Below are 13,541 nucleotides of genomic sequence, written 5' to 3' on the forward strand. Positions count from 1 at the left end.
TCACATGGGGTCACTATGAGTCAGAATCAACTTGATGGCACACAATGACAAACCATAACAACACACTCCGCTAGGCAGAAGCGGGCAAGGTCTGTTTAAACAGGATCCTCTCCCTGTTGTGGAATTGCTACCTGGGTCTGGATGACAGGAGCCTACCTGACCATCCAGCCATGCCCCACGCTCACTCTTATTCACCTGGCTAGCTCTGAGGATGACGCAAAGGCTCCAGACATTTGAAAACATTATGGCTACACATCTATTTTTAAATTAGCTCTTCATTATTATTATTCAATTCCTACTGAAAGCATTTATTGACTTAAATTAACAACTTGCCACTTGGGTTTGGACCCTGGTCTGTGTAGGCTTGGCTAGTGCCAAGTTACTCCCAAGAAGGGTTTGCTTTCGATCAGGGAGCAGAAGAACCTGATCTCTCGGTCTGATGTGCGGAAACTGCCTAGAGCAGTGGTTCTCATGTGGCGGAGGGGCGAGATTTCGTCCTCAGGGACATTTGGCAACTGTTGTTCGGAAACATTTTTGGTTGTCACAATTGGGGTGGGGGTGGGCATCTAGGAATGCTGTTGAACATCCTCCAGCACAGAGGACAGCCCCCACAACAAAGAATTATTCAGCCCAAAGTGTCAACAGTGCTGAGACTGAGAAGCCCTGTCCTAAACGTCACCCTGTGGAGCACCTGAGGGGTCTGGGGAGGGTGAAGCAGCTCAGGCAGACTGAGTGCCTGACTTGTTGTGCTCATCTGCCTCTAGACTCCAACCCCATCAGTGTTGGAGGCTCTGCTCCAGCCAAGAACAGTGCGATCAAACACCCCATGCCATCAAAACAGGTATTTGCTGTGTGGTGCAAATGGTTAACATGCTTGGCTGCAAACTGAAAGGCTGGTGGTTCAAGTCCACCCGGAGGTGCCTCAGAAGAAAGCCGTGATGATCTACTTCTGAAAAATAAGCCATTGAAAACTCTGTGGAGCCCAGTTCCACTCCAAGGAGTCCCCATGAGTCAGACTAGATGGCAACTGGTTTACCGTCAACAAGCTGGCAGTGCAAGGAGCCCTGGTGGTGCAACGGGTAAGTGCTTGGCTGCTAACCAAAAGGTTGGCTGTTCAAACCCAGCTAGTGACTCTGAGGGAGAAAGACCTGGCAATCTGCTTCTGTAAAGATTACAGCCTAAAAAATCCCTGTGACGTAGTTCTACTCTGTAGTACATGGAATCGCTGTGAGTCAGAATCGAAGGCACCCGACCATAAGAAGCTCTCAGTGCAGTAATTAAGCATCTAGAAGGAGTATTTCACAGTTCTGATCCGGGATGTGTGGAGTGGAGTGGGGCCCTCAGGAAGACAGGGGCTAGAGGGAGGGAGATGGGTACAAAGGGTTACCAAGCTATCTGCACATTCGGGGAAGGAAGCTGGTCATCGTACCTCCTTCCCCACAGCGGACAGAGCGGGAAGATGAGCCAGGATGTCTTACGACGGGGACCAGTGCGAAGCCCATCGATGGCTGCATTGATTGTACGTTGATGGCTACAGCATCCTGAGAAGAAGCCCTTGGTTTGGACCAACGGTTCTTTAAAATCTCATCAGCCTTGGTTAACCTCTGCCCACAGAGAGCTGACAGCTCAGCAGAGGGCTGATGGAGTTGGGAAAGAAACCAAATTTCACTCCTGGATCAATTCATTTCTCCCATTCTCATTTCTAAGTTTGTCTAAGATAAGCACTGGCAATGTCTTTGCAGATAACAATCTGCCTTTAAACTCTGTGATAGATTTGGTGAAAATCAACAAAAGAGAAGAAAACCTCTGACTCCATCGCCCCCACAGCCTCGGCAACCATTAAGAGCAGCCACAGGCATCCCTAAGAGCAGCCTTGGTTCCACTCTTGGTTAAACACTGGCTTTGAGAAGAGTTCATATTTAATTTATGTGCTGCAATGTCACTCAGATTTTTTAATCACAGGGTCCTTTCCTTCCGCCATCCTCTCTACCTCTCTGGCTAAACCACGACAAAACAACAAAGCCCTTGGAAACTGTAGCAGCGTATCTTATCAGCGTGCTGTTAGTTTTTGTCCAAGTTCTGACCTTTACTCTCTTGCAGGATTTCTGCAGTGCTTCAGAACTAGAATGAAAGGCATGCAAGGGAAAGATTGATGTGGTGGGTGTTTGTTCATTATTTCAGAAGTATGTACTGGGTGTCTCCTGTGTACGAGGCACTGTGCTAGGCATTGGGAACAGACTGATGATGACAATATCACAGGTGCCTGGCACAGGGGTTCAGAGTCTGCATTCTGGAATGCAATGGTCTGGGTTCAAATCTTGGTTCTGCTACTTATTATGATACTAGGTGGGTTGCTCAATCTCTCTCATCTTCAGTTCCTTTATCTATAAAATGGAGCGGGGGGGATAATGGTTTCTGTCTGCTAGATTTGTTAGGAGGATACAATGAATCAATAAATGTGAAGTTCATATAGTTACATCTGGCACACAGGGGGCCCTCAGTAAAGGTGTGCTATCATTATTGTCAGAAACCCTGCTGACATAGTGGGTAAGAGCTATGGCTACTACCCAAAAGGTTGGCAGTTGAAACCTACCAGGCGCTCCTTGGAAACCCTATGGGGCAGTTCTACTCTGTCCTATAGGGTCACTATGAGTCAGAATCAACTCGATGGCATCCGGGTTTGTTATTATTGTCAAAGACTACAGCCTTCAGTATGGATTATATCTCAGCATAAAGAAAACAAAAATCCTCACAACTGGACCGCTAAGCAACATTATGATAAATGGAGAAAAGATTGAAGATGTGAAGGACTTCATTTTACTTGGATCCACAATTAACACCGATGGAAGCAGCAGTCAAGAAATCAAAAGATGCACTGCATTGGACAAATCTGTTGCAAGAGACCTCTTTAAAGTGTTAAAAAGCAAAGATGTCACTTAAAAGACTAAGATGAGCCTGACCCAAACCATGGTGCTTTTAATCACCTCATATGCATGTGAAAGCTGGACAATGAATAAAGAAGACAGAAGAAGAATTGATGCCTTTGAATTCTGGTGTTGGTGAAGAATATTAAATATACCATGGACTGCCCAAAGAATGAACAAATTTGTCTTGAAAGAAGTATAGCCAGAACGTTCCTTAGAAGCAAGGATGGCAAGACTTTGTCTCACATACTTTGGACATGTTATCAAGAGGGACCAGCTCCTGGAAAAGGACACCGTGCTTGGTAAAGTAGAGGGTCAGCGAAAGAGGAAGACCCTCAATAAGGTGGATTGACGCAGTGGCTACAGCAGTGGGCTGGAGCATAACAACGATTGTGAGAATGGCAGAGGACCGAGCAGTGTTTCACTTCGTTGTACATTGGGTTGCTATGAGTTGGAACTGACTCCACACCACCTAACGACAACAACAACAACAACAACATTATTATCATTGTCCCTGGGTGGCAGAGAGGTTATGTGCTCAGCTATAAACCAAAAGGTTGGAGGTTCAAGTCTACCCAGAGGCACCTAGGAAGAAAGACCTGGTGCTCTACTTCCAAAAGATCACAGCCATTGAAAACCCTACGGAGCACAGTTCTACGCGGAAACACTTGGGGTCACCATGAGTCAGAATTGACTCTGTAGTACCTGGCTTATTGGTTATCATCATTGCCATGTATTAGAGGTATGCCATCACCTCAGTGTCCCCGATGACCTCTGCAGGTTACTGCCACCCCCGAGTCTAAGGAATTTCACTGCCCAGCTTCATATCACCATGAAGCCCAAAGGACTCCCCTCTTCACCTCTCCTGGGTAGAAATGGCCAAGAAATGCCTATTAGGTACAGCCCAAGTTCAGAAGGGAGAGATCTGTGCCAACCACAGTAACCAAACTGCTTCATTTGAAGGGAGAAGTTAATCTCATTTGGGATTAAAATAGGAAAGAAGAACTTGCTAAATTTCTTATCCCAAGGTCAGAGAAGGAGAACAGGGTGGTTTTCCTGACGAACCTTGTCATGTGGATACATATAATTTCTATCCTGAAGGTACAAATTAAGTAGGGAGAAATAATCCTGCCAAGAGGAGCTTCATGACATCAGGAAATACAGACAGAAAGTACTGCATCTAGGTTCTAACGTGCTTCACGCTGAGTATTTAATTCTCCATTAACTTTCAGAGTGAATTTTTATTTCGATAAAAGACTGGCTGAAAGCTGCAAAGGGTCAAAACCTGCTTGTGGTATGAGACACAGACTTGCAATGTGCTCTGGGAGATCTAGCTCTAAATGACAAAAGGATGGCCAATTACCCAATGGACATATAATGTGGGGGGAGGAGGGAGATTTTCTTTTATAAAATGCTACCCTCTGAGTAGAGGTCTACAGGTAATTCACTATTGGAGGGACCCTTGGGAGATCATCTCTCTCAGCTTCTGCTTTACAGAAAGCAAATACACAAGCCTTTCACAACTATCCCAGTCTCCCCACCCAGACCCAGGGCCATCGAGTCGATTCTGACTCATAGCGACCCTATAGGACAGGGTAGAACTGCCCATTAGAGTTTCCAAGGAGCGCCTGGCAGATCTGAACTGCCAACCCATTGGTTAGCATCCTTAGCACTTAACCACTATGCCACCAGGGTTTCCCCCTCTGTCTCCAGGGACAGAAATCCCAGTCCCACCCATTTAGTTTATCAACAAATGTTTATTGACACCAGCCATATGCTCAACCAGTGTGGAAGATAGAAGAAAAATGGACAACAGTCAATTACAACCCACTCTTTCCCTCTGCGCCCAACAGCATCTACCAATAAAGTCGCTCAGTGAAGAAACATCTAGTGTCCTCAGTGTGAGCCAATAGATGCCTGAATCAAAATTAATACCTCTTCTTTGCAGGGGCTGCTTCCACAACCATCTCTTCTGCTAGATCCTGAACTTCCTTAGGGAAGAAATGTTTTCCTATCTATTGCTTTATTCATAATATATAGTGCCTGACACATGATACTCAACACTGATTGTTGAATGATGAATGAATGGATGGATAGATGGAGGAATGATTTATGTATATATGTACGCATGTATGTAGGTCTGTGTGAATAAATGAATGAATGGTGATTGAAAGGTAAGACTTAGCATAAAAGGTAAAGTAGAGCAAGCCAGATTGAAGGAGCAGAATGAAGACAAAAATAAAACAGGAAATCTTGATGGAGCAGGAGAACCTCTTGGAGAATAAAGGAAGACAAGTTAGAAAGATTGTTCCATGGTCACATTCACCAAAAATTGCTCTTATTTTGAGATATTTCCTCTTATTCAGTCATTAGAAGAAAATGGAAATCACCCAGGTGAAGTATCTCCCTTTAAAACCTTCAGATACTTGAAAACGGTAATTTTTTAAACTGTGTCTAGTTTGTGTACGCTTGAGTCCCCAGCACCTGGCATATGACAGGTGCATGATAAATATTTTTCAAAGAATGAGTTCATGCTCTAAGCTTCTGCTTTCCTGGGGCCTTGGCAGGGATTGCAGGGCTTCCCTAGCCCATGCCTGAAGCCAGATTTCAGAGTACCAAGGCTTGCTTCCCAGGCTGATTCTGTCTTAGACAAAGATCAGGGAATTAGAGTCACCTAAGCTCTGGGTAATGTTAGGTGATTATTAAGCCACTCTTGATCACACGTTTCTCCAAGCCTTTAGCGTCAAAATCCATTCAGAAGTGTGACTGTAGCTTCTTCCCATACTCATTAGACCTCCTTTCCAGAATACAGCAGATTGCACAAAATGAAATAAATTTGCCAAATGCTCATCTGAGCATGCCACGATTTAAAGCCATGGCAACGGTATGGATTAGGATGATGTCGTGGAAGATTTTAGGGTTTCCTCTCCCCACATTTCTTATTTAAAGTCTGATTTACATCGGGCCTTTAGTTCTTGATCTTCAACTCAAATGCAGTTGAGTTAGAAAGGATTCTGTCTTCTAACTCACACAGCCTTCTAACAGTCATTCTTGTTCTGATTTAAAAAATAAATAAATGAACCTGACCATGAACTGGTATCTACTTGTTCTTCCAACAGCACAGAGGATACCTGCCCCATTTCTCTCCCAAAGACTGGCTTCACCCTGTTGGTACAAGAGCCTTGAACCATGATCCATCTCTTATCTTCTGCCCTAGAATCTGGGACACCCTGGCCTTCTTCCCCTTGAATTGGTTGCCTCTTCTCCTTTAAAACCTCTTTGTCATCACAAAGCCATTTTTCATTGTATTCTCCTCAGGTTAGATCCACCTCCTTTTCCCCTCTCCCTTTTTACTTGCTCTAGCCTCTTGCCAGCTCTAGGTGGCTGTCTGTTCATCTACACATTCTGCCACCCTTGCTTAGTGGATTTTAACCTCAAGAGCACAGCCTCGAGAAAAGAATAACCTCTACTTTGTTGGCAAATGTCACAGATGAAAGTTCAGAATCTTGCAAAATGAAATCACAGTCGAGGGGTGACTGACTCCTACTCTGGAACCCATTTCCTTGGCATTACCCTACGTGGCTTGGTCACAGGACCCTGAATTTGCTTTGCATCCATCTCTAGCTCCTTTTACCTTCTCTAGGTTGCTGCAAATTCTTTGTTTAAACTTTACTCAGGGCCCACATATAGAAAAACATTTTGTTGTTGTTTTGCTTCCAAATGGTTCTTGCTACTTCTCCTTTAAACTCCATTTCCATTATGCTTTTTGTTGTGAAATTCTAGGTCTGGAAACTGCTTTCAGAGTGTGACTGGCTCACACACTTTCATGGCTGTGGACCATGTGGGAAGTCCACACCCTTTGTGGCCCAGTGGTTAAGTGTTCACCTGCTAACCAAAAGGTTGGCAATTGGAATCCACCAGCTGCTCCTTGGAAACCCTGTGGGGCAGGCAGTACTACTCTGTCCTACAGGGTCACTATAAGTTGGAATCGACTTGATGACAATGGGTTTTTGATTCTGTGGGCCACTTCAGACTAGCACAAGTAACTTCGCACATCTCCTTTCCAGAACTCTTAGAAAACATCGAACACCTACAATCCAACCACTTCTCCGTGTCACAAACACGTCCTTTTCAAAATGAGTGTCTTATCTTTTGAAGGACACTTTTCTATGATTTATGCCCTTTAAGTAATTCTCTTGTCTTTAACTTCATTTAGCTCCAGTTAGTTTTGTTCCAAGCGATTTAGCTCCCATTTTCAGATAACTTTTATATCTGTATACTTAAGACTTCTTGCACTATAATAAATTTTATGAAACATAGATAATAACATACTTTGATAATGATCTTGACAAGTAGCACTCATTAAAACTATATCTTCTTCCTGCTTCCACTCTTTAGGGTTACTCTGAGGTTTGTAAGTAATGCTTTTGGCTTCAGTAGTGGGAGGCATTGTGAGGACTAACTGACCTTCACGAATCTTTATCCAAAATTATAGGCAATTTTAAGAATTGAGGATGAGATTATTACTGATTTATTTTGTAGACACTAATCTGTCCCATAGGGTCACTCAGTTGGAACTGACTCAATGACAATGGATTTAATCTGGTAATTTAGGAGCCCTGGTGGTGCAAACCCTGGTGGCATAGTGGTTAAGTGCTACGGCTGCTAACCAAAGGGTTGGCAGTTCAAATCCACCAGGCGCTCCTTGGAAACTCTATAAGGCAAGTTCTACTGTGTCCTATAGGGTCGCTATGAGTCAGAATTGACTCGACGGCACTGGGTTTGGTTTTACGGTTTGGTGGTGCAAACAGTTAAGCGCACACCTACTAATAAGAAGATCGGCAGTTCAAAACCCACCTAGTGGCTCTACAGGAGAAACACCTGGTGATCTGCTTCTATAAAGATTACAGGCTAGGAAACACTCTGGAGCAGTTCTACTCCGTCACGGGGTTGCCATGAGTCAGAATTGACTCGACAGTACCTAAGAATAACAGGAAGTTTCTACAAAGGAATTCCTTTTTCTCTCCTCCTGTCTACTCTCAGGAGCCTTGGTGGCACAATGGTTAAAGCACTATGGAGCAGTTCTTCTGACACACATGGGGTCGCTGTGAGTCGGAACCAACTCAACGACACCTAACAACAACAATCCGGTAATTTGGGATGCCCATCAAAAGCATGGTGTCCCTTGTCAAACGTTGCCTCAGGTGTACTGAATAGAAGTGGTAGTTTACCTGGCTCCTATTAATAGACCCAATCGGACTATCTCTTCCTAACAGATGCATTATTTGACTCTAATATTTAACCCTGAATACTGCTAGGTAGATAATTATTTTCTCCCATGTTTCTTTTTTAATTTTTTTCCAGAAAATCAATCCTTTTACTCTCCACTGAGAATATTGAGAACATTCAGTAGTTTTAACTGAGGATTCTGTCTGCCCCTCCTCTCCGGATGCTACACACACACACACACACACACACACACACACACTTTCTTACTCCCTTTCTCAAGGTTTTTTTTTTTTTTTCCAATGAGGATCATTTTAGGATGCTGGCTAACCATCACAGATAGGTTAACTCCTTCACAGTTTTGGAAAACAGCAGGTCCATCAGCCCTCACCGTGATGAGGGTGACCAACATGGGTAACCAACATGAAGACAACACACGAAGCGAACAATGGTGAATCGCGCTGGCTAGTTCCCACTCGTTACCCACTCATACTTGTTGAACTTAGACCTTGTGCTAAATAAGTTCCAACTAGAGCAAAGACTTATCTTTTAAGAACTTGGACGTTTAGGCAAACCCGGGCCAGCGATCATATAATTATCAGTGTTTACGTCCAAACACCTTCTCAAACTTTATTCCAAGCATCTCGCCTCCTACAAAGAAGGGCTCTTTCCCCTTAAGCTGATCACGCATTAACATCCTATCTTGAGAAACCTTTGAGTTTTTATAAAAAGACTGAAATTGAAGCCTTCCGAGAACATCAAAGCTCTCCTTTTTAAATTCCTAGATATGATGGAGAAATTCATAGGCAGCACATTAGGTAAATAAAGAGGTAATTACCAAGGCCCGTTTCCTTGACAACCCCCCTCCCCCAGCCCTCCTGCCTTTGGGAAAAACCAAAATGAAAGTGAGGAGGGGTAGCCACCCAGGCAGACTGGGCGGTAGCAACCCTAAACCATCGCAAACACAGAAAGCACCACACTCCCAACCAGACACATGCATCCATTTCTACCGGGGCTGCGTTCGGTGTGGTATTTTTGTGGTTGCCATAGAAACCCCAGAGACGGAAGAACATGTTGCACGACACAGAAGCGACCAGTCTGTAACAGGAACCATCACCCAGCGCAGAGAAAAGGCTTCAGCCCGGGGTGGGGAGGTAATAAATGACGCCCAGCGCAGCAGCTGGAGATCACCACGCGGGCAGGCACGCTCGGCCGGCCGAGCGCAAAGCGACAGTCCCTTTGTGCCGGCAGATCAGCCTTCTCGGCCTCCCGGGCGCCGCGCCCGCATCCTCACCGTCCCTGCGGCCGCCGCCCGCCCAGCCCCCTGCCTCTGTCCCCGGGCGCGCCTCCCCTGCCCGGCGCCCCGAGCCCGGGAGAAGAGGAGAGGGACCAGGGGACGCAGCTCGGCCACGCCCGGAGCGCAGCGGCCCGCCGATGGCACGGTGGCACCTACCTCGTGTCCGGCTGCCTGGACGCCTGCACTTAGGGAGCAGACAGGAGCAGGCTGGGCCCCAAACTGCCACTAGTTTCTGGAGCTGTAAGTCAGCCAACACTGGACGGAAAACGCGAGACTCCACCCACGGGGTGGGCCCTTCGGAGGGGAAAAAAGTGGTCCTCGCTGACGTCTCTCCCCGCCCATGTCACTTCCTTTTAAAGCTCCACTTTGGCAGTTACCGGGAGGGGAGAGCGAGCGGTGTAACGTGAGTCACTCCCTGCCCCTTCCCATTAGTGCGAGCAAGTGCTGCAGTGGACTCACGTTTGCAGCCTCCGGCTCTGGAGCCTGCTAGAATCCCCCACAACGCCGGCTCATGGCCTCTCTCCGGTCCCCAGTCTCCAGCCCTGTTGCATCCGCGGTGACAAGGCTCCTCCAGCCCGAGCGCCTAGCGACTCCAGCCCCGTCCGCATGCTGACCAGGGACTCGTCCTCCAACCGCACTGACTGAATTCAGCCAGTGGGCGACCCAGCCATGTGTTTTGTAAAATCCCCGCACCCCAGCCTCCCCGTGCCTCCCCCGGGGACCCTGCGCTGGGAAGAGATCGCTGCACTCACAAAAGCCCCAAGCACCTTCCACTAAACGACACTCCAAACTCAAGGAATCTGAGATGCTAAGGCTTCAGATGCAAGAAGCTTGGAGATCGATGTATTTCCTCCCTCCAAACCCAGGCGCCAAGGTCGAGCGCCAGTGCACACACGTGGCGCTTCCACAGGGTGGTGGAGAGGTGCTGGGAGAAACCTTTAGTAAGGATAACCAGTGGCAGCCCAACTGTAAAAGACGGTGGGCAGTGAAAACTCCAGAAATGCCAGCTTTCCAACATTTCTAGAAATTTATTTTATTTCAAAAGAAGTAAGGTGTGTTCCCTTCAAATGTTCACTATTACACCCAGGTTCACAAGTAATATTTGAGGATTTGCACATTCACTCCTCTCTTTAGATGATTACAGTCTACAGGGGAAGAACGAAATGTGTTCAAAAGTAATTATAACACGTTGCAGAATTACTAAGAGCTCCCAAAATGCTCAAAACAGTATGTCCTGGGGACGGAGAGGACGGAAAGTGTTCTTTTTTTTGCTTGTGCTGGGGGAAAAGGCATTCGTAATTCAGGAAACGGGGTTTGGACTGAGTGCTAAGGGTGCGTGATTAGAGAGAGGACCCTAAAGCAAGGATTTGGTGAGGGTGGGGGGAGGAGCGGGGTAGAGGACATCTGAGGCTTCAAAAAGGATCGGAATAGTAAAACCATTTGCCGCGATGGCTTATTTTGATATCCGTGTGAAAATAAATTAGACCATATAGTAATGGCTATAAAAGACATTTATGAGAACTTTCTTGTAGCCAATGCAATTTTTTAAAAAGTTCTCTCTCATAACTTTTCAAATGATGTTTTAAAACCCGTTGGTTTCAAGGTTTGGTGGAAACTTCCAAGGGTTTTTCAAAGTACTTTTCATATAGAGTTAGTTTTTCATTTTTAAATTCTGAATGGGAATTTTATTTCAGAATCTGAAAAGTTGCATAAATTTGTGCTGTATTTGTTATGTGTACAGTTAATGACTTCAATGGAAACGATGTGAAATAAAATGTTTGGGCAATTGCAACTCTTATTCCCATCTCAGTGTTTTGTTTGTCTTCGTTCCATTATTATGATTGTTATTATGCTTATCTTTGCCTACCTCAATGATGTTGCTCGTAGTTGCAATTAATGCAGAAATATAGCTGAGAAATACGGAAGAAAAAAATGACCCCTTGTAAACATTAAAAACAGACAGTCCAACATTCATGGATTAAATCCTATGTACTTTGATCAGAGCCCCATTTAGAACCCATCTTTAATTAAAATAGAATTGTAACAATTCAATTAAACAAATATTTATTGAGCATCCTGTTAGCTTGCTGAAGATACAAAAAGGCAAATAAGAGGTGGACTTTGGCCTGGGGCTGCTCAAAGTCTTAGGAAAGAAAGAAACATGTAAACAAATAAGATACAATGTAATGGAGGCAATAATTGAAGTATTTACAAGGTTCAGAGGTGGTCAGAGAATGCGAAAAGGGGGGTAGGAGAGTTACGCCTTCTGTCCACATAGTTTCTTAAAAGCTCATAGCCAACTGTATAAGAGGTGGGGTGGGCACTACATTCATCAGTGCTAGTGTAAGAAACAAATGTAGGGGAGAAAGAAACAGTTTTTTTAAAAAGATACAAGCCATAACCTGCTGACTCAAAAAAAAAAAAAAAAAAGCATACATAAATAGTAGATAAACAAAAAAAAGAAGCAACCTCACATAAAAATACAAATTCAAAGGAGGAGATAATTTCTTTGGCTATCAAACTGTCAAACATTAAAAAAGAAAGAAAGAAAGAAAGAAAAGATGCACAGTATAGGGGAAGACGCTGTGAAATGAACACTCCCCCACCTTGCTGATGCTGGTAAACTGGTGCAATCTATCTGGAAGTTAATTAAATAAGATGTACCGTGAGACTGCTGAGCCAGAATCAACACCAGGGCAACTGATTTCATTTTATCATGAGACTTTGAAATGTTCGCATACTTTGATCTAGAAATTCCATCCACGATAATTAAAATCAATAAACTCAGCCACCACTCGTCTGTCCCTTTGTCATCCTGTGTTGGTTTGCTTGCTGCTGTGATGCTGGAGGCTATGCCACCAGTATGTCAAATGCCAGCAGGGCCCCCCATGGTGGACAGGATTCAGAAGAGCTACTTCCCCAAGATAGAATTGACCATAATGATGTGACTAGAGTAAACCTATAGGACATTCATTTGCTGATATAGCGTGACTTGAGATGAAACAGCTGCAAATATCCATTAATAATCAGAAAGTAGAATGCACGAAGTATGACTCTATGAAAATTGTAAGTCGTCCAAAAATGAAATGGAACACGTAAAGATGCCTAGGTACTAGTGAGCTGAAATAGATGGGTATTGGTCATTTTGAATCAGACAACCATGTTGTTTGTTATTAGGTGCTGTTGAGCTACTTCCTGCTCATAGCAACCCCATGTATACAACAGAATGAAACACTGCCTGGTCCTGTGCCATCCTCACAATCATTGTTATGCTTGAGCCCATTGTCCAACACACTGTGTCAATCCATCTCATTGAGGGTCTTCCTCTTTTTCGCTGACCCTCTGTTTTACCAAGCATGATGTCCTTCTCAAAGGACTGATCCCTCCTGAAAACATGTCCAAAGTACCTGAGGCAAAGTCTTACCATCCTTCTGCTAAAGCGCATTCTGGCTGTACTTCATCTAAGACAGATTTGTTTTTCTGGCAGTCCATGACATATTCGATATTCTTTGCCAACACTATACATTTAAAGGTATCAATTCTTCTTCAGTCTTCCTTATTCATTGTCCACTTTCACATGTATATGAGGCGATTGAAAACACCATGGCTTGGGTCAGGCACACTTTAGTCCTTACAGTGACATCTTTGCTTTTTAACACTTCAAAAAAGTTTTTTTTGCAATATGTCCTTTGATTTTTTGACTGCTGCTTCCATAGCCATTGATTGTTGACCCAAGTAAAATGAAATCCTTGATAACTTCAGTATTTTCTCTGTTTATCATGGTGTTTCTTATTTTTGTTTTCTTTATCTTGAGATGTAATCCATACTGAAAGCTGTAGTCTTTGATCTTCTTCAGTAAGTGCTTCAAGTCCTCTTCACTTTCAGCAAGCAAAGTTGTGTCATCTGCATAGCGCAGGTTGTTAATGAGTCTTCCTCCAATCCTGATGCCCCATTCTTCTTCATATAGTCCAGCTTCTCAGATTATTTGCTCGGCATACAGATTGAATAGGTATGGTGAAAGGATACAACCCTGATGCACAACTTTCCTGACTTTAAACCACGCAGTACCCCCTTGTTCTGTTCAAACGACTGCC

The 13,541-nt window shown here is 44.5% G+C and overlaps 1 protein-coding gene across 3 annotated transcripts in view; it reads right to left on the reverse strand.

Annotated features, from left to right (window-relative positions):
* Positions 1-9,690, reverse strand: part of AGPAT4 (1-acylglycerol-3-phosphate O-acyltransferase 4) — a 102,808-nt gene extending 93,118 nt beyond the window's left edge. For all 3 annotated transcript variants that reach the window (XR_007519769.1, XM_049905071.1, XM_049905081.1), the window contains exon 1: positions 9,604-9,690. The gene's annotated coding sequence lies outside the window, so the exon portion shown is untranslated. The remainder of the gene's footprint in view (positions 1-9,603) is intronic.
* Positions 9,691-13,541: the final 3,851 nt, after the last annotated feature.

The sequence above is a fragment of the Elephas maximus genome, chromosome 1 (assembly GCF_024166365.1).
Source record: "Elephas maximus indicus isolate mEleMax1 chromosome 1, mEleMax1 primary haplotype, whole genome shotgun sequence".
In the NCBI taxonomy this organism is placed as follows: domain Eukaryota; kingdom Metazoa; phylum Chordata; class Mammalia; order Proboscidea; family Elephantidae; genus Elephas; species Elephas maximus.